At 42.4% G+C, this 21,147-nt stretch overlaps 1 protein-coding gene across 1 annotated transcript in view; it reads left to right on the top strand.

Annotated features, from left to right (window-relative positions):
• The first annotated feature begins 5,180 nt into the window (after positions 1 to 5,180).
• The window catches only part of CORO1C (coronin 1C), a 123,515-nt gene continuing 107,548 nt past the window's right edge, over positions 5,181 to 21,147 (top strand). The window contains exon 1 of the mRNA XM_075320018.1: positions 5,181 to 5,472. The gene's annotated coding sequence lies outside the window, so the exon portion shown is untranslated. The remainder of the gene's footprint in view (positions 5,473 to 21,147) is intronic.

The following is a 21,147-nucleotide window of genomic DNA, read 5'->3' as shown; positions in this document are numbered from 1 at the left end:
AATTTAGAGGCCAGAAAATGACTAATTTGGATGTGTTGATAGAAACAGCCCTTTAAAGACGGGTGTTCCCGTACTATTTCATTAAAGGGGTTAACACCCAAATCAGAGTATAGATCCGCCAGCACTGTAATGCCCGATCCCTCCCACCTGGCCAGATTCAAAAAGGGGATTTGAGATTCCAACGACTTGAGGGAAATCTCTGAAAGAGGAATCTGAATCTTATGAATCAAGTTATTTCGCCAGACCTCCAGGGAGGCTGACATGGTGGGAACACACGGGGAGAACCGTGAACGGCTCAAATATTCTGCTTCCATCATTCTTCTGACCGAGCCCTGGCGGGACAGAAAATTTTCAATCTGAGCCCATCTATGTGAATTACCTGGACGCCACCATTCCTTTAGTGATTCAAATTCTACCTGCATTATTGATTGTTAGCTTTCTGCATACAGTCCCTGACAGAAGTTATGTCGCTTATCCATGTTATCTAAATAAAAGCTTATAACCTAACTTTAAATTCATCCATTGGTTTCATAAATTACTCTTTTGAAAGCTGAAACCCTTCCAAATTTGGTTTAGGTTATGAAAATAAAGTTGCTGCAAAGCTGAAATATTGATCATTTACTGAACCCTGAAAGGTCAGATTTTAGCAAGACAAAAGTTTTGTAGCCTTGTCATATAATGCACCCAATCCTAGTTTACATCCTCACCGGTGCTCACTAAATGATCGGTTAATTAGTGGGTGTGTATAAAAAGAAACCCAGCACCCCAGACCTTCAGTTGAAATGCAACTTGACCTCTGACAACATGCCAAAAATCCACCCTGCGACCAAAGCCATGATTAGAGAGGCTGAAGACCAGATCCACTGCAGAGGTGGCTGGCACCTTTAATGTGTCTCAGCATCAAGTACTAAGAATTAAAAAAAGATTTGAAGAGACTGGAGATGTTTTTGACTAGCCCAGGTCCAGCAGACCCCACAAGACAACTGCTCCGGAGGAACGTTTATTGGTTAGAAAATCCAAAGCCAGCCTCTCTTCCACTGCAGCAGAGCTCCAAAAGGCCTGGTCACCTCAAGTCCCTGTGTCAACTAGAACAATTTGTAGGATTCTGTCTCGAAATGGCCTCTATGGTCGAATCAGTGCGCAGAAGCCAGAACTAAACAAAAGGCAATTAAAAAAACGTGTGGCATTTGCCAAGTCACACAGCCTGCTAAACAGATGGATGCTGGAAAAGTAGTAGAAGGTGAATTTCTCTGATGAATCTTCAGTTGAATTACACCACAGCCACCGCAAAAACTGCAGGAGACCTACTGGAGCCCGTATGGATCCAGAAAACAGTTAAGTTTGGTGGTGGAAAGTTCATGGTCTGGGGTTACATTCAGTATGGGGTGTGCAAAACATTTGCAAGGTGGAAGGCAATATCAATAGCCTAAAATATCGAGAAATATTAGCTACCTCTTACATCCCCAATCATAAAAGGGGTAAAATTCTTTAGCAGGATGGTGCTCCATCTCATACATCCATCTCTACAACAAAGTTCCTCCTGGCAAAGAAGATCAAGGTGCTCAAGGACTGGCCAGCCCAGTCACCAGACGTGAACATCATTGAGCATGTTTGGGGTAGGATGAAAGAGGAAGCTTGGAAGACAAAACCAAAGAATCTAGATGAACTCTGGGAGGCATATAAGACTGCATTCTTTGCTATTCCTGATGACTTCAATAAATTGTATGAATCATTGTTGAACCGCATGGATGCAGCCCTTCAAGCTCATGGAAGTCATACAAAATATTAAATATGGCTCTAATAGCACCACAACTTTCATTCACCAATGTTATGCAACATATCTTTGTATTAGAAGTTAATAATTTGTTTGAATTTCACATTACTTTCGGTGGGCGACAAAACGTTTGTCTTGCCAAAATCTGACCTTTCTGTGTTCATTAAATGATCAATATTTCAGCTTTCCAGCAACTTTATTTTCATAACCTAAACCAAATTTGGGAGGGTTTCAGCTTTCAAAAAAGTAATTTATGATACCAATGAATGAATTTAAAGTCAGGTTATAAGCTTTTATTTACATAACATGGATAAGCGACAGAACTTCTGTCAGGGACTGTACAGTGTGCATGCCAATCAATGGTAGGTGGTAGTGTGTGCCAGAGCTTGCGAATATGGAGGAGTACATAGCAGGAGCTCATCATTGAGAGAACTAGCAGAGTTTAACCCCTTAACAACCACGGGCAGTAATATTACGTCCTAGCGGTCATGGTGGTAATCCCCACAGGCTGCTGCAAGCAGCCTGCGGCGATCAGCGCACATCTCAGCTGATTTATACAGCTGACATGTGTGACTGCTAGGCACGAGCAGAATCGCATTCCGCCTGTGCCTTTTAACCCCTTAAATGGCACTGTCAATATGTGACAGCGCCATTATAATAGTGATCGAGTTATAACTTTACTCACAGGCTGATACCGGAAGTCACGTGACATGATCACGTGGATCTGGTGATTGTCATGGTAGCACAGGGTCATGTGATGATTCCTGTGCTCATATGACTCAGATCCTGTAAGAAGCAGCCGAGTGCTGCTTGTTAAAAAAGATGATAATTTCTTCTGGTCTGAGCGGTGCTGCTCTGATCGGGAGAAATGAATGAGCGATCAGACTGCTGATCGTTATAGTCCCCTAGGGGACCTAGTAAAATATAAAAATAAAAAAGTTTGAAAAAAAGTTTTAAAAAAATGTAAAAAAAAATAAAAAACCGTAAAAGTTCAAATCACCACCCTTTCACCCCATTGAAAATTAAAGGGTTAAAAAAATAACAAATATACACACATTTGGTACCACCGCATTCAGAAATGCCCGATCTATGAAAATATAAAATCAATTAACCTGATCGGTAAACGACATAGCATCGGTGGAAGAATCATACCGTTAAAAAACATCAGCTCGAGACGCAAAAAATAAGCCGTCACTGAGCCATAGATCATGAAAAATGAGAACGCTATGGGTCGCGGAATATGGTGCAAAACATGTCACTTTTTTCGGACAAACTTCTGATTTTTTGTTTTAACCCCTTAGCTAAAAGTAAACCTATACATGTTTGGTGTCTACGAACTCGCACCGACCTCAGGCATCACACCAACACATCAGTTTTACCATACAGGGAACACAGTGAATAACATATCTCAAAAACATTCATGCAATCACACTTCTTTTGCAATTTTTCGGCATTTGAATTTTTTTTGCCATTTTCCAGGTCATTTAAAAGTACAGTTCGTTCCGCAAACAACGAGCCCTCACATGACCATATTGACTGAAAAATAAAAAAGTTACGTCTCTCAGAAGAATGTTGAAAAAAACCCCGGAAAGCCCAAAATCGTCCAGTTGTGAAGGGGTTAGGCACATTTATGAGTGTTTTACCAAAAATAAAAGCCCAATATGTAAGCCACATCTAGAAACAGTGTCTTTGGTGATGGGTTTTCTTTAAGCTGGGGTTGATTTCATAACTTTAAGGATTGTCGCTATATATTTGGAGAGGTTGTACAGCAATGCAGTCCATAGCTAAACAATTTTTAGTGCTTTAATCACAGCACATATATCACAAATTATATATTGTATTATCAAATTTAAGAAAACCCTTCTCAATATGGTGTTTTCATGCCTAAAATCCCAGTGAAAACTTGAACAGTGCCATGCTGAATGAGGTGAGTGTCCTGTCTAGCTGCTTTGAGCATGTCATAGTGCCCCCCATTTGGAAATCTATGTAGAGGTTGTGATACAGTGGAATATTTGCAGAGAGAAGGTTGCACAGTCCTGTAGTACTGGTCCATCCTCTTGTTTACATTTGGGATGTTTCATAGCTCAAAATTCAATAAAGCACAGAGAGTTTTCTCATCTCCCAAAGGAGGGTGCAACTTCTGCAATACTATCCCAAATATTTCAGACACCTTACTGCCACATTACCAAGTATTCCTTGCACCATTTCATCAATGTCATGCAGGAACCTTGAAGGAACAATTCTTTTAATAGTTCAATGCAAGAAAGTCAAAGATCAGCTGAGACGTTCTACTTTTACAGAGCTCCTTGGCTCTTCAGTCTGGGCATGAATAAGTAACAAGAAGCACTGTGTAACATCTTCATGGAAAAGAACAGATAGGAGCTCCTTGTAATAAGAGAAGTATACAGTCTACAGGATGGATCGGATTCATCCACAATCAGCTGATAACTGCAGTATGCATATGCAGGAGGTGGATTACACAGGAGGACACCATTACAGAGACACTATTACAGAGTATCAGAAGCTGAGGGATCATACTCTTGGCTCTGATCCCCTTTACCTTGGAGGAGACTCTGTTGAAGGACAAGGAGATCGATATTTTTCCAATCAGTCCACTTACTTCCTAACTTCAGAAAAGTCTAAGCAGTCCAAGCACCTTGCACTGGATCTAGGTGAGGAGCAGAGGTCTGGAGGTGGAGTGAAGGTACAGAGAGAGCCTGGGACTTGTAACATTAAGGAGAGTTCATCAGAAATGTCAAGCAAAGAGTGTATCCAAAGAAGAAAATGGAAGCTAGAAGACAGGAGTTCCAGTTGGGATGTGGTAGACTCTGGGGACCTACCAAGTCAGCTACTTCAAGACAATAGTGGTATGGTGGAAGTAAAGCTGGAAAAGACAGACGACAATCAACACAAACAGATGAACCTTATTCTGTATAAGATGGAAGAAGATGAGTCCAGACTCTGGAGTGAAGAACACAACCTCTCCAGATATTCTGCGCACATCACCACTAACTCCAGTAAATCTAGGGAAGCAGATGACAGGATGAAGAAGGTAAAACTGTACAGGAGGGCACAAAGTGAGAACCTAGTCTCATATCTTCAGGGCAGTATCAGGGCACTGACCCGTTCTGCCTCAGAGAGCAGTGATGGCCACAGACAAGTCACCAGGCTGTCACTGCAGGGAATGGGGAGATCACACAGCACTGACCATTTACTGGAAGGTGTGGGGCAGATGGTAAGTAGCGTCCATGCCCTAATGTGCACAAGTGTTCACGTCCAGGCTCAGGATATCACCAAAAATAGCAATAACAAGGAGAGTCATCCCAGGAGTCGGGGGCCACCCAAGCGCATATACCAGCTCGATGCACTGTGCAAGGAGGACCTCAGCGATACTGGAGAAGAAGGCACGCTGTACACAGATGAAGAGTCTGGACCTGAGGGAGCTGCCGAGGAGATCACTTCATGGAACATAGGAGCATCGCAAAATGCAAAGCCCCCGCAAGACACTCCTCCCAGTCTCTGTACTGAGGTGGTTAAAGGGGTCTTCTCAAAGAAAAACTGCTCCCAGGATAAGGAGAGGAAGCTCAAGCAAGGTGACATAGAAGAAGACAAGGTCCTCTCAGTGGCAGATGCCCGCAGAGCCTTTGAAGTTCCAAGCTCTTCCAAACGCAAAGCAATAGTTTGCCACTCCAAGAGGGGTAAGTGTCTTCTCTTCTAAGGGCTGCTATTTCTTTAAGATGAATCTGCTTCTGCCCCATAAATGGAAAGGAGTCTTCATCTTTGCAAGTTGTCTGCAGTGTAGTGAAACAGGGCAAGCCCAGAAATGCCAATGATCCCTGCACTGTCTGCTCTATCTCCAGACATAGACAGATTTACATGCAGGCACTTCAACTAATGCTATGTTTAATGCTCCTAAGAGTGGAGCTAAAACCTGCCATTTGTGGAAATCTGTGACGGTGCCAAATATATATATATATAATATATATATATATATATATATATATATATATATATATATATAATAGGATGCCCCAAACAATGCTGCAATTGTTAGGAAATCTCACAGAAGAGGCTTATTGCAGTTCCATACACACCAACGGCAGGCTCCAAATCCCAAATATAATGATAGAAGGCAACCTCTAATGGATGATGCATCTGAACTTTATTGAGAAACTTACTAAAATAATAATGTATCCGTTTTAAAGGGTTAATATTGTACAATACAAACATCCAAATAATATGCAGTTTGCTGTAAAAATAGGAGGCTAATAATAGTAATAATGAGAATTATGTATGTATATATAGATATATATACACACAAACACACACACAGATATGTATATATATATATATATATATATATATATTTAGATAGATAAATCTATCTATTATATAAATATATATACATATATATATATATATTACGCTGTAGTGTAAAATACAAACATTCTAGGTACAAGTCATTAACTTTTGAGATGAGCAACATTATAGCATTTGTAAGGGTTGACTCCTTTATACTCTATACATATCTATGTATGTATGTATATATATATATATAGATATATATATATATGTATATATATTTAGATAGATAAATCTATATTATATAAAAGAAATATATATATATATATAAAAAAATATATATATTACGCTGTAGTGTAAAATACAAACATTCTAGGTACAAATCATTAACTATTGAGATGAGCAACATTATAGCATTTGTAAGGGTTGACTCTATACTCCCCACTGTGCTCTTCTTGGAATGTAATAGGTGCCCTGCATGTCCTAGGAACAATCAGCCAATTGGTGCTTTTGCACTCTATGAAGGCCAACTACTCCTCTTCCACACTTTTATTTGGGGGGCAAGAAGAAAGTGCCCTCTCTATTCAAACTAAATGACTCTCCTCCCTGATTGTTTGAGTTGAGACTACTTGGTGGGATGCACTTGTTCAAGCTTTGACCATTGATAATCTCTGTGAGCCTGCTGCCACTTGCTGGATACCTTTCAAGCTCAATAAGCACATAAAGTCTAAACCTTATCAGTTTGTTCTATAATATCAGATACTTATTATTTTGTCAAGTTATAAAATTGCTTAAAATGCACAAATACATTTTAGCAGAAAATATTATAGAAAAATAATAATAATAATTAGTTTTTTTCCTTCTCCAAGTATTATTTGGCTTTAGTATCTGAACAAGGTGTGTTCCCATTTTTTTTTCAACAAGAGAGGAGAAAAATGTAAATTAGACTAAGTGGCACAGAGCAACATCTCTTAACAGTGGTAGAAATTTGAGTCTGAATCTGACAGCATACCCCAAAGTATTTATATGTGCATGTAACTCTTTCATAGACAAGTCCAGCAATTCTTTTACCTGGACAGTCTGTTCTTCTGTTATTGAGAATCAGCATTTGAGTTTATATTTAACCCTAGAACGCATACCTGGGGCCTCACAGGCCTGCTAGGTCATTTGTTTTCTATGGTAGATTGAATTGCTTGCGCGTTCTAGGGTTAAATGAGACTGCAGATCGTAATTGTCTGTCACTCCAGCTCAGTTCTAGTGTTGTGTTGCCTCCTCCTGCTTTACTTACAGCTCCTTTGCCTGAAGTCAAACAGCATAAGGGCTGTCAGTCAAGCAGAATGAGGCGATGCTAGGCGGGAATAGAGCTGGAGTGACTGGGCGGGAAAAGAGCTGGAGTGACAGAGGTTTCAGATCTACACCCTCATTTGCATATCAATTAAACACTGATTTTTCAGTAACAGAGAAACAGACTGGTCCTGTAAAGGTATTGCTGGACTTGTCTTTGAAAGCGTTACATGAGCCAGTAAATAGTGTGTGGAGTAAAATCTTGGAGACAGATTCCCCTTAAAGAAAAGTGCATATATCTGTACGTCTGTAGCACCAAGTTTGAATTTTTCATAAAGCATTTATAGTTACATTTTCTACAACTACACAACAAGGTATGGCAGTAGTAGCTGAAGTGAAGGGCATTCCGGTGTCACGTCTTCACCGGAGTCGACTTCTGCTTCAATCACAAGACGCCACTGCGTCACCACTGTGGGAAGTGATGGGGACGAGGGAGCAGTCAGTGGCTCTGCTGGGCACAGGCTGCGCTCATTTATTAGGCTGGGTTTCACTAGGACCTGCAGTACCACTGGTTGACTGTCTGTGGTAGTGTGTGCTTGCTCTGGAGTAGCTACCTTCCAGCTAGGGCCAATGGGAAGGCACAACACCCCTCTTATGCTTTCTCCCTTCTGCTAGCAGGTGCCAGATATAGTTCTGTAATTCCTTGCTAGACTCTGGTTCCATGCTGTTGTTTGTATTCCTGTGTATTGACCTTAGCTTGACTACCTGACCACTCTTCTGCCTGTTGTTCCTGTACTTCGCTGCTAGCTCCGGTTTTGACCCTTAGCTTGTTTGCCCGACCACTCTTCTGACTGCCGTTTCTGTACTTCGCTGCTAGTTCCAGTTTTGACCCTTAGCCTGATATCTGACCACTCTCCCGACTGACGATTTTGTCCCTGTTCTACCTTCTGGATTTGACCCTGCCTGGTTAGTTCTCTTCTCAGGACTGCAGTCTTCCGCCCTTCGCACCTGGGCCCTGTCGTAATTCCAAATCCCTGTATAGGGGTTAAAGGGTTGCGGGGTCTGGCTTCCTGCTTTGTGGATGATTGCCTTTATTCACCTGTTTCACTGATCCTGAGTCCGTGGCTCCAGGCAGGCGTCACATCCGGGGGATCCAGTTTATACCTATTATTTTCAGTGGCCATCACACAAAATCGCAAACATTCATGTACGACATTTCTTGTAGTCTCACTGCAAACACTAGTTGTTTACTATAGACCTTCATTGAGGGAAAGGAAGGCTCTTCCTATCCCAAATATCCTCTTGCTGGTGTTCTAGAACATAAATAGTTAAAAGAAAAAGGTTTTGGTACCCTGTTAGCCAGTTGAAAAATGATTGGTTGCTCTCAGTGAGAGAAACAAAATTAAACTTTTGTAGTTGTGATACTTTTTAATGGCTAACTAAAATCAAAATAAAATATAATGTTATAAAGCAAGCTTTCGAGACATCTCAGGTCTCTTCCTCAGGCATGGTATGACAAAATATTTGAAGAAACACAAATATATACACAAAACAGGGCAGAGCGATGCATAGTACAAGGACATTTAAATAAACAAACACTGAGCTTGGAAAGTGAATCCTTAATTAGCTTTGATTAGTGGTGTGAGTTTTATTGTCCCAATATCCATGTAGGATCAGAGGCATGGTGCCCTAGGTCTCTGGAGCTGACCTCTCAGATTTTATAATGAGTCATAAATCCTCCTGAGAGGTTGAGTCCTGTGTCCACAGAGTTAAACATTGTGATGAATTTGTATTCCCAGACCCTGCGATGGCTCTGTGATCTGAAGTTGCTTTTTAATATGACAACTTTCATGTGGTTTATGTTGTGTCCTGGAGCACAGAAATGTTTGGCCACAGGTAAATGGATTTTTTTGTCTGTAATTGTGTGGCGATGAGATCTCATCCTTGCTCTCAGTCTCTGTCCTGTTTCTCCAACATAGAGGCCCCCAATAGGACCTATAGTGCACAGGATTAAGTACATCACGTTGGAAGAGGAGCATGTGAATGTCCCAGGAATCTTATAGTCCTTCTGTGTGTTAGGGATCTGTATCCGGTCTTTGGTCTCTACATGAGCGCAGGTTTTGCAGCTCTTTCCATTGCAAGGATAAGTTCCGCTTGGTGTATCTGAGGGCATAGAACTTCGGATCATGATGCTCCTTAAATTAGGAGGTTGCCTGTAGCACAGCAATGGAGGATCTTTGAATATTGTTTTTAACCGGTCCTCCTTGTGTAGAATGTGGTGAAGTTTCTTGGCTGTACTTCTCAGTACCTCAAGCTGTGGGTTGTAGGTCACCACCAGAGGTACTCGACTATTTTCCTCTTTTTGTTTGTATTGAAGCAGTTCACTTCTAGGGGTCCTTGTGGCTCTAATGATCTGATCATCAATGGAGGTGGGGTGGTAGCCTTGGTTTAAAAATGTCTTTTTAAGATGGGTTAAGTGTTCATCCCAGTCTGCTGGCCTGGAACAGATTTGATTATATCTGAGGGCCTGGCTGTAGACAATGGACTTCTTTTTAATGTGTTTGGGATGGAAACTGTCCCATCTGAGGTATGTGGGACGATCAATAGGCTTCCGATACACTGATGACTGGATTGAACCATTTTGAATTTTTATGGTGGTATCAAAGAAGTTGATTTCTGTTTTTGAGTGGTCCAATGTCAAGTTTATGGTTGGATGAAATGCATTGAATTTTTCATGGAATTTTAGAAGCTCTTGCTCAGATTCGGTCCAGATTATTAAGATGTCATCGATGAAACGGAAATAGGCCAAGGGTTTGAGGTTGCAGGATGCTAAAAAGTCATTTTCCAGTTTAGCCATGAAAAGGTTGGCATACTGCAGTGCCATTTTGCTTCTTATAGCAGTTCCTGTGCGTTGTAGATATAGCTCCTCGCCAAAAGAGAAAAAGTTGTGTGTGAGGATGAATCTGGTGAGTCTTAATACATACTCAGAAGGGATCCTATTAGCTTCAAGAAACATTTGGCAGGCAGTTAGTCCATCTTCATTTGGGATGTTAGAGTATACGAATTCCACATCCATGGTGGCTAAGATGGTACTCTCGGGTAGAGGACCTATGGTAGATAGCTTTTTTAAAAGGTCAGTGGTGTCCTGTATATAGCTAGCGGTCTTCCTTACCAGTGGCTTAAGGACATTTTCTACTCACCCAGAGATTTTTTCAGTGAGGGTTCCCACCCCTGAGATGATCGGCCTCCCTGGGTTACCTGGTTTATGAATCTTGGGTAGCATATAGAAAACTCCCATCCTTGGATTCTCAGGTATTAGGTCCAGAAGGTTTGTGGAATCTGTACCCAGACATCTGATGACTTTTTTCAACTCCTTCATATATTTTGGGGTTGGGTCATCATCCAGTCTGGTGTAGTACTGTATTTCTATCAGTTGTCTGTTTGCTTCTTTAATGTAGTCCGTTGTATACAGGAGAATTATGGCGCCCCCTTTATCTGCTGGCTTAATAGTGATCTCCTTGTTTTTCTTCAGGCTATGAATTGCCCTTCTCTCCTGCACACTGATATTAGATGTTTCTTTTGCTTTTTTGACCAATATCGTGGACTGTACTGAATATCTAAATGAGTCAATATACTGGTCCAAAATGGGGTTGCGGCCAGGAGGAGGTGTCCAGTCAGACGTTTTCTTGTTCTCTGTTTTGATTTGTGTTTGGCTGTTTAGAAGCGTCAAGTCTTCTTTAGCATCAAAAAACTCCTTCAGTCTCAGTCTCCTGAAGTATTGTTCCATGTCACTACAAAGCTCTGTTTTGTCTAGAGGTTTTGTAGGACAAAATCTGAGACCTCTGGAAAGCACACTGAGTTCTAGATTAGTGGGTTTGGGGGATGACAAATTAATAACACAGCTGACTGTACCTGTGTCCCTCTGGCAGTTTTGCTGCATGCTGCTGTGTTTAGAAGGAACTTGGCTGGTGCTTGAGAAGAACCCTGCTTTCAGCCGAAGTCTGTGGAGTTTCTTTTTCTTGTTGGCTATTAGGTTTGACTGCAGTGTTGTATAGAAATTCTGCATCCTCTGCTGTGTGTTTCCAGTTACTATACTCCTTAAAGTTTGTATTTCCATTTGGACCTTTTTCTTGGTGCTGTAGAAAACATGAATAAGGTGATTCCGGAGTCTCTCTGAGGTTCTGTAGCAAAGGTGTTGTGAATAATGAGTGTTGTAGGTATTCCGAATAGGATTCCTTAAGCTTAGTCCTTTGGGTATTAAATGTTCTTTCTTGCATCTGTTTAAAAAGAAGATGTCACTGTCCAGTTGTGCCATAAATAGTCTCATTATCTTCCAAGTATCGACTTAACACCACACTTATTTACAGATTAGTATAGGGGCACAGAAGAGATAAGGAGAAAATTGGTTTCTAACCATAAGGCGGGCTTTGCACGTTGCGACATCGCAAGCCGATGCTGCGATGTCGCACGCGATAGTCCCCGCCCCTGTCGCAGGTACGATATCTTGTGATAACTGGCGTAGCGATAATTATCGCTACGCCAGCTTCACATGCACTCACCTGCCCTGCGACCGTCGCTCTGGCCGGCGACCCGCCTCCTTCCTAAGGGGGCGGGTCGTGCGGCGTCACAGCGACATCACACGGCAGGCGGCCAATGGCGGCGGAGGAGCGGAGATGAGCAGGATGTAAACATCCCGCCCACCTCCTTCCTTCCGTATAGCCGCTGGCGGCAGGTAAGATGTTCCTCGCTCCTGCGGCTTCACACACAGCGATGTGTGCTGCCGCAGGAACGAGGAACTACATCGTACCTGTCGCGGCACCGGCATTATGGAAATGTCGGAGCCTGCACCGATGATACGATAACGACGCTTTTGCGCTCGTTCATCGTATCATCTAGGATTTACACACTACGACATCGCAAGTGACGCCAGATGTGCGTCACTTTCGATTTGACCCCACCGACATAGCACCTGCGATGTCGTAGTGTGTAAAGCCGCCCTAAGGCTATGTTCATACATTGCATTTTTTTCTGCAGCCAAAACCAGGTCTCTTGGCAGTAAAAAAGCTGCTTCCTAAAATATTTTTGCAATTTTTAAACGCGTTTTTGGTGTGTCAGTTGTCTACAGTACATGTTTCTCAAAGTTAGTTTCATTCACCACAAACATAGCAGAAACACAACACAAATGCGGCTGTTGCGTTTTTTTAATTTTCTCATTTCTTTAAATGGTGCAAAATGCTGAAAGAATTGACATGTTGCTTATTTAAAAAACGCAGCAGTTTTCCATTTATGTCAGAAAAAAAGGCAATCATGTAAATGAGATTAATACATTTAGATTGCCTTTGCTGATGCTGTAAAAAAAAGGAGCTGTTAAATTGCATAAAACTCATTAAAAAAACATTGGAAAAAAAACACAGGAAAACACAACTCAATGAAAGGTAAGAGTTGTGAACACTTTTAGGATTCCCATAACAGTGGTCACCGTTTAGTATATAGTGCTGTACACACCCCCTGACAATTTTTTTTTCTTAGTTATGCAATTGGGACTAAAAGTAATATTTGTAATTGGGTTTAATTAAAATATTGTACAGTTTGCCTCCTATAGCCTTTGCATTACACATTCTATTACTAGCTGCAGAATGAATTAAAGGGGTGGTTCACTTCTTTTGAAATTTTTACTTATCAACTTAAATCCCTATTACAAGTCTCTTCTAAATTACCTTGTTTTCATTTCTGACACTAAGCAGCGCTACACCTGCTCGATCAGTGTGGATGACATAACCCAGGCTGCTGCATCTGTGATGTCATGTCAACTTCTGGGCTCTCAGAGTTGACGCTACATCACCAGCCAGGGCCGGACTGGCCATAGGGCAATTCTGGCAAATGCCAGAAGGGCTGGTCCCTGTAGTGGGCTGGTCCCTGTAGTGGGCTACTCACTCTATAGTCACCGCTACTCTCCTCAGCAGTCTGCAAGCCGGGCAACATTAATTTGCCTTGCGCGCAGTAGCATCACTGAAAGCAGCAGGAGGCAGTGCACTGTGCTGTGATGCCCCGACCCTACTGTTTAGTGAGATCCTGTGCCTACTGTACTGCTGATGAAAGCGCTAGTGACCACAGCTCCCTCCTTCCTGTTCAAATGTGTTTGCGTCTCTCAGACGCAAATACATTTGATCAGTGACAGCGCCGGGTCTGGGGCTCTGGCGCAACAACGTGATGAGATCAGCACCTTGCTGACATCATCACACTGCTGCACTGCTGACACACGTTGGACAGTTGTAAGAGCTCCGTGGAGGAGCCGTAGATGGAATGTGTACTCACTATGGATGAGTGAGGAGGGGATTAGAGCACATAACGGGGGAACATTTGTGAAAGGGACACAGCTTTGCGAGAGGCGGGGGGAAAAGGAGTACTTTATCCAGAGGGTCAGTGTGTGTGTGTGGGGTATTTTACATAACAGCAGTGTGTGTGTATATATGGGGGGTATAATATTTTGGAAAAGGGCAGTGTGTGTATATATGGGGGGTATAATATTTTGGAGAGAGCCAGTGTGTGTGTGGGGGGGGGGTATAATATTTTGGAGAGGGGCAGTGTGTGTGTGTGTGTGTGTGTGGGGGGTATAATATTTAAAGGAGGAGCAGTGTGTGTGTAGGGGGGTATAATATTTTGGAGAGGGGCAGTGTGTGTGTGTGTGTGTGTGTGTGTGTGTGTAGGGGGTAAAATATTTGGAGAGGGGCAGTGTGTGTATAATATTTTGGAGAGGGGCAGTGTGTGTGTAGGGGGTTATAATATTTGGAGAGGGGCAGTGTGTGTGTCTATGGGCGGTATAATATTTTGGAGGGAAGCAGTGTGTGTGTGAGGGTATAATATTTTGGAGAAGGGTATTGTGTGTGTTTGTGGGGGGTATAATATTTTGGAGAGGGGCAGTATGTATGTGTGTGGGGGGTATAATATTTTGGAGAGGGGCAGTGTGTGTGTGTGTGTAGAGGGGTATAATATTTCAGAGAGGGGCAGTGTGTGTGGGGGGAGATATTTTGTGAAGGAAGCACAGCAAGTCTTTATTTAGTAGCACAGCATGGGAGATATTTATATTTTTGGGGCAGTATACTGATACTTTTATTTTTAAAGGCACTGTGTCAGGAAGTGCTGCTGAAGAACAAAGAGGGCGGTCTTCAGAGACTAGCTGTGGGCATGAAATTCCATCATGGTGTCTGTACTACATGGAGACAAAAGGGACGGGAAGAACTCATTGATGTTCTAGTGGTGGCTCTAGTGCTGCATTCGTGTGCTGATGGTGGCTCTAGTGCTGCATTCATGTGCTAATAGTGATTCTGGCACTGCATTCATGTTCTGGTGGTGGTTCTGGTGCTGTATTCATGTGCTGATGATGGTTCTGGTGTGGCATTCATGTGCTGATGATGGTTCTGGTGCGGCAAACATGTACTGATGGTGGTTCTGAACATGAAAATCCAAAATAAGTTTCATGGCTATGTCAAAAAAAGCTTAAAAATAATCAAAACTTTGTTTTGACATTATGAGGAGAATTTGGCAAGATTCTGCTCAGTTTCTGCTCCAAAAACAGTGTAAATTAACATGTTTACACATTGTTTTAGGAGAATGTCTCCAAATTCTCCTCAAATATTTGGTTCTAGTGATGTATCCATGTGAGTACCCCTTACATGACGCTGACTGCTCACATCCTCTTGATGTCGGATGCGTCCTTTTTGTTATAAAAAATACAAACTGCTGTTGCGCTTGGAGTCTATAAGTGTCTGCATCTCTGACATCACATCAGCAGCGCTGTAGCCAATCAGTTACTTGCTGTAACCAATCAGTTACTTGCTGAGCTCCATGATTGGTTGCAGCGCTGTCACTGTGATGTGTCACCAGCGCTGCAGACAATAGCATATCTGGGGAGAGTGAATAAAACAAATAAACAATGCAGGAAATGGGTTTTCAAAAACTGGAAAACCTAAGGTTATGTGCACACAAGGTGTTTTAAACTCAAGTAACACCTGCAAGTTTTTTAAGTAGATGTTGAAAACCGTGGCGTTTTTTTTCCTGACCCATCTTCTGTGTAGTTCTATAGTCGTTACCTGGGTATTTTTTCTATGGTCTTGACCATCTTTGGCTTTTTTAGTGTTTTCCTATTGTTTTTGTCACTTTTTTTTACTGTGCTTTTAAGAAAAAGTGATGGTAAAATGCAATAAAAGACATACGGGCATCTTCTGAACCTTTCCATTGATCTACATTGAAGAATGAACTGGTCACTTCCTTTAACCACTTGGTGGTTTTAGAAACCTGAAGTGGTTAAAAGATGCTCAAAAGCCTGAACCTGCGCACAGTAATAGTTCCAGATGGTCACTCATTGTGAGTATTTTTCATAGTGGTATCCATGGTGGGATCTGCCCCCAAAAATGTCATTGCATATTCCCTAAGTGGCATGCACCCAAAATTAGCGTCAGTGACAACTACAGCTTCCCTGATCATCTATCTGTAGAATAGGTCATCAATATTAGCTAAGGGGGATCTGATTCTGCACTGCCCATCAGTTATATGATGAGGCCTTAGCATTATATGTAGAGCTCAGCATCCTCTTCTTTAACTAAGGGACCCAGCTCTGTAGGTAAAATACCGGATTTGCCAGGTCCGGAAACTTAAGAGCAATAAACAGGCCTGAGATGTAATACTGGACGCAGCTATGACTGCATGTTATATGGTCGTGTTACACAATCTACAAGTGCACAAAGATATTACACATTCACCAAGTGACAAGTGGGCCTGTGCACCCCCAAATGCCAGGGCTGAATTTTAGTCCCAGTCCGGCCCTGTCACCAGCTACAGTGGCCACTCACCATAACTGACTGGGCTGTGGACGGTGTTTCATGGCACCTCACAGCCCAGTATCGAGGGGAGGATCCAAAAGATGTATGCGGTACAGGGCACCAATATGGAGAGGAAACGAGTGTTTACTTATCATCCGCCAGATGTATAAGGTATGGGGCACCAATATGGAGAGGAAAGGAGTGTTTACTTATCATCCGCCAGATGTATAAGGTACGGGGCACCAGTGTCGAGGAGAGGGAAAGGAGGGCTTCTTCATCTCGAGTCCCGTCGCGCGAGTACCTGATCGCACTGCCCAGCACAGCCGCCAGCTCTCTTAACATGAGTGGCTCAGCAGCTAAGCCGCCCCTGTTAGGAGAGCATGCAGCTGTGCCGGGCAGTGTGAGCCTGTACTCCCATGAGCAGGACAGGTGACAGAATGGAGCAAGTTGGCATTGGCAGCAGTACAGGTCATCTGTTGAAATATTCTTCTGAAGGGCTATGGATATGTAAAAAATGATTTTAACATATGCTAGTGGTTACCTCTCGACAGGTCATACAGTGCCATGCAAAAGTTAGGGCACCCCTGGTCAAAATTACTGTTATTGGGAGTTAGTCTTATGTTCCACCTGTTTTGGAGTATCTTATGTAAAATTATGCCCAATTTGCCTTTTTTCTCAAATTATTTTGTTGTTCCAATACACAGAGAGCAAACAAATGCGTATAACAAACCATGTAATTGCAATACATTTCTGGGAGAAATACTTAATTTACTGGAACAATTTCAAGGGTGCCAAAACTTTCAGCCATGACTCTATTTAAGTTGATGTTAATTTGGCCAAAACCTCGCCCACCTGCAGCTTAAACTCCGCCCACTTGCAGGTAGTTAATAATTTGATGAGTTTGGTTCGGATGTGTGTGTTTTTTGTCTATCGAGCCGTGTAATTTTATACTCAGTGACAGCCATTAAGAGAATTTAGTCTCGGATCGTTCCTGAATGACGCATCACTATCAGAACTACTAAATGTGCAGGAAATAATACAGTGATTGAATCAAAATGACAGCAAGTTACATAGTAATATATACATCCCTGGAATCAGAGTCACTGCCCCTACATCATGCTATTCTCAGATGGAGTAGAAAAACCTGGTGACTGATTGACTTTAAATCCTGGATATCCCTTTAACTTTAGAGTCTTTGTGATTCAAGGCATTTATGTTGGGAATGTATTAAAGTTGTGCCATTGAATGATCTTTATAATAAAGGAGAGGGGTATTTGTAAAAATGTTGGCTCCATCTGAAATTTTTGGTTGTCCCCAAAAAAATTGCTGAAGACGTTGTGAACCTTAATGATGCTGATAATGATCAATGGCAGGAGCCAAATTGACATGTGAATGGTTGCGTGATAACTGATTACTTTTCTTAACGGAGGAATGCCAAGAAAACAAAGTATAAAGAAAGTCTGTAATTTTTTTTCTATTTACAGCGATTGAGCATCACCTCTTATTTCCACATCGGGGGTGAGATGTTGCTGCATGCCAGGTAGGAGTACACCTGCCCGATAGGCATTGTGAACATGTTTTATATATTAGCATATGTGTTACCTGGCATTCAGCATCGTCTCTTAACGCTCAATGAGGAAATTAAGCTATTGCACAACCCTATTAAGCATGGCACATGGGGGTACTATTAATTGTAGCTAGTATTCTGCTAGGATGGACACACTACCAAAAGTACTGATTTTATGTAATAATGTGATTTGAGAGCAAAAGCATCGGAGTTTAGGGATGCCCCATATAAAATACCCTGTGATTTTGCTCCAGGTGGTTCCAGGTTTTGTCTTCAGGAGCACACCGCTACCCTGCCTTCCAGCTTCTTGCCTTGCTTATTGAAATTTTAAACCAGTGATGTGGTCCAGGTATCTGGCCATCTTCAGATCACCACTAATAAGCTCTAGAATAAATAGCTTGTATGCCCTGCGCTTATTGCCTCGGAAACCAGCCATCTCTGATAGACTGCAGTCGTAGCCAGTCCCCTAGGCAACCATCAGTAAACTATAGCCTTAAAAATCCCTGTACTAAAGCAGTAAATTATAAAGTGGCTTTTTTTTACACTTTGCAGTTTTACCATTTAAGGCTGTGTGCGCACTTAGCGTTTTTACCTGCGTTTCCGCAGCGTTTTGAACTGCAGCGTTTTAATGCCAAAAGGCATGCGTTTTGATTTTCAAGCAAAGTCTATGGGAAATAGGGATTTCTTGTGCGCACTATGCTGTTAGAAAAGCAGCGTTTCAGTTGCAGAAATTTTGGAAAAAACTCAGCGTTTAAAGAAGCAGCATGTCAATTGTTTTTGCCATTTTGGAAGCGTTTTGCTAACATTGGAGTCAATGAGAAATTGCAAAACGCAATCTACTTCAAAATTCTAGCGTTTAGCATGCTTTTTTGATGCAGAAAACATGCTTTTTGGACCAATTAAATGCATGCGTTTTTGACAAAATATTAATGGCATGATATGTCCCTTTACACACACACATAGTCCGACAATTAAATGTATGAAAATCATTAAATAAAGGTAATTTTATGCATAAATATTTGCACAAAGTTATCATTTTAATAATATAAGCCATTTTTTGTATGATTATAATATTGATTATTTGTTATCATTTTTTTCCTTATTTTCATAGTGTTTGAATGTTTAAACTTTATTTAGCATTGTATTTGTAATCAAAACGCATCTGATTTTAAGCAGTGAAAAAGCATGTAAAACGCGGTAAAAACGCGTTTAAAACGCAAGCGTATTTATAGCGTTTTTGTGGTCAAAACCAAATTTGACAAAGACCATTTCTGCCAGAGGATGCGTTTAGAACTGCAACTACCTCGACGCAAAGTGCGCACACAGCCTTAGGCCCTTTTCACACGTCAGCGAAAAACACAGACGTTCTTCACAGACGTGTAAAACACGCACATGTCCCTCCGTGTGCCGTGATTCACGGCACACGTGGGTTGTCTAAGTGCAATCCGGGCTCCGTTCTCCGTGGTCCGTGATTGCACATAGAGATTAACTCACCTGTGCGCGCTCCCACTCTCCATGGTGCTGAACGCTCCCGCGGTGCAGCATCCGGCCGGCGCTGACAGCCGCAGCAGCTGCTTCCGGGTCGGCTGTGCCGTGCATTCATGAATATGCATGACAGTAATGAGCCGGCTCAGAAGTAGCAGGCAGAACAGGCTGCAGAGAGCGTCGAAAAAAATCACTGATGTGTGAGCAGACCCATTGATTATAATGGGTCTGTGTATGTCAGTGATTCTGGTACGTAGAAAAAAAAGAACAAACGTACCAGAATCACTGACGTGTGAAACAGGCCTTAGGGGTACTTTGCACACTACGACATCGCAAGCCGATGGTAGCGATGCCGAGCGCGATAGTCCCCGCCCCCGTCGCAGCTGCGATATCTTGTGATAGCTGCCGTAGCGAACATTATCGCTACGGCAGCTTCACATACACTTACCTGCCCTGCGACGTCGCTCTGGCCGGCGAACCGCCTCCTTCCTAAGGGGGCGGGTCATGCGGCGTCATAGCGACGTCACACGGCAGGCGGCCAATAGAAGCAGGGGGGCGGAGATGAGCCAGACCTAAACATCCCGCCCACCTCCTTCCTTCCTCATTGCAGCCGTGACGCAGGTAAGGCGATGTACCTCGCTCCTGCGGCTTCAGACACAGCGATGTGTGCTGCCGCAGGAATGAGGAACAACATCGTAACATCGGTCCTTCCGAAATTATGGAAATGACCGACGCTACACCGATCATATGATTTCGACGCTTTTGCGCTCGTTAATCGTAGTAAAAAGGATTCACATACTCCGATGTCGACAGCGACGCCGGATGTGCGTCACTTTCGATTTGACCCCACCGACATCGCACCTGCGATGTCGTAGTGTGCAAAGTACCCCTTAGAGTAGACAACCCCTTTAAATGGGCCACTCATGCCTATTAGATTTTATGCTTGCAAAGTTGTGTCATGGCCTGATACTGTGCAGTAATTTCTCTGGAATAGAGCAGTTTTCTGCATAGCATGTGGTAACAGTATGTTAACACAGCGTTTTTTGTTATTTTTTTCACTTGGTCAAAAATGACAAGTTTTTTAAGGGGAAACTACTTCAAGGAATGCCAGCGTTTTTTTTTTTTTTTTTTATTATCTCAAAGCATTTTCTGAAGCACTTAACTCATTTTTCTGTTATTTCTAGAAGCAAAATTCTGGCAATTTTTTTTCGCGTTCCCATTGACTCCTACGCTAAAAAAATGAAGCGGTTTCATAGCGGAAAAGGCCTGAAGAATGATCAACTCACTTCATTTAATCACTTGCCGTTTTAGAACATTAAAGTTGTTAAAAGACGCTTAAAAGCCTGTACGTCTGACCAACAAAAACATAAAAAAAAAAATGGAGAGGATTCTTTAGGCTCTGTGCGCACTGGGAAATGAAATTTCCTTGAGAAAATTCCGCATGCTCTCAAAGATTACCGCACCCGCGGTAAAAAAACGCGTGAAACCGCACCCGAAAACCGCATGCGGTTTGCCGCGGTTTTACCGCGGTATTATTCGCGGTATTGCCGCGGTTTTGCCGCGTGCGGGTTGGGATGTGCTTTATTGCATTCAATGCAATAAAGCACATTGAAAAAAAAAAAAAAAGTCATTTAATTCTGAGATAGTAGATAGATAGATAGATAGATAGATAAAGAGACAGAAGAATAGATAGAGGGATAGATAGAGGGATAGATAGATGACAGATCGCTGCATTTCCCACGGTCGGCAGTGAGTTCACATTACCGGCCGTGGGAAATGACCGGTAATTACCTCTGCTGTCTGCTGCATTCAGCGCTGTGTCTGTGACAGTCGCGGCTGGATGTCAGCAGTGCAGGACCCTGTGGATTACGCCGGAGCTGTGGATTACGCCGGAGTTTTGTTTGGGAGGGGTTAAT

This window comes from Anomaloglossus baeobatrachus, chromosome 1, assembly GCF_048569485.1.
Source record: "Anomaloglossus baeobatrachus isolate aAnoBae1 chromosome 1, aAnoBae1.hap1, whole genome shotgun sequence".
Taxonomy (NCBI): Eukaryota; Metazoa; Chordata; class Amphibia; order Anura; family Aromobatidae; genus Anomaloglossus; species Anomaloglossus baeobatrachus.
Note: the sequence above shows the minus strand (reverse complement) of the source record. Positions and strands in the feature narration are given on the sequence as shown.